Source organism: Halyomorpha halys, unplaced genomic scaffold (assembly GCF_000696795.3).
Source record: "Halyomorpha halys isolate HHAL.00 unplaced genomic scaffold, Hhal_1.1 Scaffold478.1, whole genome shotgun sequence".
Taxonomy (NCBI): Eukaryota; Metazoa; Arthropoda; class Insecta; order Hemiptera; family Pentatomidae; genus Halyomorpha; species Halyomorpha halys.
This window is the reverse complement of record NW_027114329.1, coordinates 239,925-243,784: the sequence shown is the minus strand read 5'-3', so window position 1 is coordinate 243,784 and position 3,860 is coordinate 239,925.

Here is a 3,860-nt window from a genome sequence, read left to right as displayed (position 1 = left end):
TTTATCATTATAAGTTTTTTATTTTTTTCTTCTTCCGTTCAATGTTATATTTTTGTCAGTAAATGTTGTGATTTTAAAAACTGAAACACTAATTCTATTATTTTACCATCGTCTCCAAGGGTTTTTGAAATATCTGGGTTTAGTCCTAAGCTATTGAGGTATGGTGTGAAATATGGGCATCGTTGGAAAATATGGCTTATTGTTAGATTGTTGTTGCAATACTGGGAGTTCGGAGGCGTTTCTTTTAAAATAAGATAGGACTGGGTGAGCCGTGTGATCTATTTTCAGCCTGGTCAGCACAACTTCCTCTCTACGGCATTTTCATAGATATGAAGACAAAAACCATCGGAATGACCAAAATTAAACATAGTGAGTACGGGAGAAGTAAAATAACGACAATCTGATCGCAACCAGGCGTGAAGAATGACTAGATCTATAGAATTTTGAATATGCTTCGAAGCCAGGAGAAAATCATCGTCTCTATGCTGGCAACGAAACCGTTTGGGAGAAGATCGGGCGACTATGGCGTGATGAACAGATTGGAATGGACAGTGCATTCATCCGTTGCAAACTGATGGTGGAAACCCTTCTGGAAGACGAACAACAACGAGAAGTCACCTTAGCGTATTATCAGGGTAAGACAGATCACCACGGAATCCATGGGACTGTGCAACCGTTAAAGAGAAGATACTTTTGGTGGGGAATGAGGAAGACTATATCGGTAGTTGTGATTGGGATAATTGGAGGGGAAAAAAGCTAGGAGAGTATTCAAACCTCACAGATAGGAAGGGAACGATAAAAAATGGGACAATTGTATATAGAAAGTTGGGATCAAACAGGGGTAGGGAGATACAGCGATACGAGGGACCATTCAGGGTGATAATAATAAGGGAACATTTGTAGTTTTTCACCAAGGGTTTTTACATACATACATAAATCAACACAATATATTTTGCAAGACCCCTAGAATATTTGAACTCAGATTATTCCCCTTGAGAAACCAGGCTAGATAGTTTTACCGTCACACTTTCCTTTACTAAGTTATCCATACATAGTAGGTGAAAATAATAAAATGGAAACCTAATATGAGACAGAAATGTTTCAGAAAATATATCCGTTTTATAAATGACTTTTTTTTATTGGTTAATTTGAAAATCATCCATTAATCTATTCCTTGAATTATAGAACCGCGAATGAATACACCATATTTTTATACAGCTCACAAAATTGGTCGTGTGCATAAGTGGTCTGGTATTTAGAGCATTATTACGAATGATTACATGATTAATTGTTTTTAATGTATTGACATGTTTTTCACATTTAATTTTAATTACTTCAGATAAAAATTGGTTGTTAAAACATTACGAAATTTGATAATAAATGTTTTATGTCAAATTTTCGTGACTTGAATCATTAATCTACTATTATGTGTTTCAATAAATAATATTAATTAAAAAACATTAACCTAAGAACCACATCTCCTTCAATAATGTAATATCGATTAAAAATAATTTAATTTTTTTATGAATGCTAAACAATTGGTAAAACAATTATGGGAATAAGTTCATGTCTTACATATAGTAAACAAATAATAAAATCTGTTTCATAATGTCATGTTCATTTTAAAGGCATAGAATATGTCTTTGTCTTACTACGATTAAATTTATTATTATTTTTCGGCTTTAAGCTCCTTTGAGAACCAAGTCCTTGTCAACAATCGACTTCCACTCCTTCATTTTTGAACAATAAGCTCATTTAAGTCCTTGAAGTCCTCCAGTCAGTCGAGGTCTTGCACTCCACAGAATATGCCATGTGTGGCCCTTTGTGGATGTCTTTCCTGGAGCATCCTTTCAACATGGCCATCTGAGCTGAATTCCACAAGCCCTGATTTACCATACAAACAAACATCTCAGCTAAGCATTCGTGACTCACTGAATACTAAAAGTACCTGATTCTGAAGATTCCCTGGGATAGCGGTGGTTTTCTTTACGTCTTATTGTTTCGGACCATAATATCAACGTCATCATAGGTGAGACTCTGAGTTAGTAGATAATTCTTATCGGGTTTGTCCGTATTACGTTGCTGCTCTTTGAAGTGGAAAATTAAAAAGATTCATTGCTGTAGGGTTATCTTGGCATACATTGGTGTTGAGAGGAAACCTTCCGCTTAGGATCCTTATATCTTAATTCTCCTTCATTGTCATCTTGAACATGCCTACGAACTACTTTGGAATGCAAAACCCTATAGTACAAGAGCCCAAGAGGAGAAAAAAAAACAGTTATCTCAGCCCAATTTTTGATTACTTTAATGAAAACTATGTATAATTACTAGTCAAAATTCATGAGTCTGCCAAGTATAGGTAGGAGGAATAAAAACTGGCGGCTGTTTTAAAACCAAAAACTAATTTTTCATTCGGAGCTCTATATCTTCAAATGTAGGAACAACACAAGAAAACCTAAGAGAACGTCATTTAAAGAAGAGTAAATTTTCTAAAATATGAGCCCTAATAGAGTTATTTACGTTAAATAGTTTTCGAGATATAGCTTTTTAAAAAGCAACATTTCATAAAAATGTTGTATGGAACGTACTGAAAGTTATCAGTAGTTAGTGAATTTATTTTGAAAAATTTATATCTCAAAAACCATTGTTCGTCAAACGTCAGATGTCTATTAGCACTCAAATTTATGATGTTTATCTTCGTAGGAGTAATAGTTTACATAAAATTAGCGAAAATAAATTGATTTATAGTTGTTCGGACAAATTTTTATTAGCCAAATTTATATTCATATGTGAATATCATAAAAACTACTACCCCTACGAAGATAAGTGTCATAAACTACTTTATAGTAAGTTAAATTTCTTTTATTAGGAGTGTTGGCAGACATATGTGAGTCTTATGGATCTAGAGATATTCTTTTTCAAAAATCCAACATTTTACACGTACAACTAGAAATTAGCATTTTGTAAGTTTATTTTGTCAAATATCATAAAACTACAAAGATGAACATTATTAACTATTTTGTAGTAAATTTAACTAGCTTTAATTTGAGCGCTTCCAGACATCTGTAGGTCCAGTGGTTTCTGAAATGAAGTTTTTCATAAATCAAACTTATTGTCTGAACAACTACAAATCAATTTATTCTAGCAAGTATTATAAAAACTACTATTCCTACGAAGGTAAAGGTCTTAAACCTCTTTATAGTACATTCAACTAGCTTTAATTTGAGTGCCAATAGAAATCTGTACGTCACATAGTTCCTGAGATATAGATTATTCAAAATAAATTAACTAACCACTAATCTTTTAGTAGATTTTTAAGAAATTTTGCTTTTTAAAAAGCTATATCTCGAGAACTATAGGACGTAAATAGCTTTTTAAGGGCTAATATCTCAGCAAATTTATTCTTCTTTACATAATGTTCTCTTAGATTTTCTAGTGTTGTAGGTAGTTTTTAAGATATAGAGCTCCGAATGAAAAATTAATGTTTTTTTAAGGTTTTGAAACAGCTGCCTTTTTTTTATTCCTCCTGCCTATACTTGGCAGACTCATCAATTATGACTAATAATTAAACCTAGTTTTCATTAAAGTAATCAAAAATTGGGGTGAGATAACTGCCTTTTTTTCTTCGCGGCTGTTGTACTACTAGTAGTTCATTGTTCGTGGGTATTAGTAGCGGGTACTGGGTCTCTGATAATGCTGCCGCTGGCCGAAGACAGTGAAGAGCTGTTAAAGTTCCAGATCATATTCATAGCTATTCTCTAGGGTCTCACATGAAATACAATATTTCGTGTAGGATAAATATTTACTGTGAATTTTTATTATGTTTTTCCATAATACGAAAAATTATTAAATTTATCATA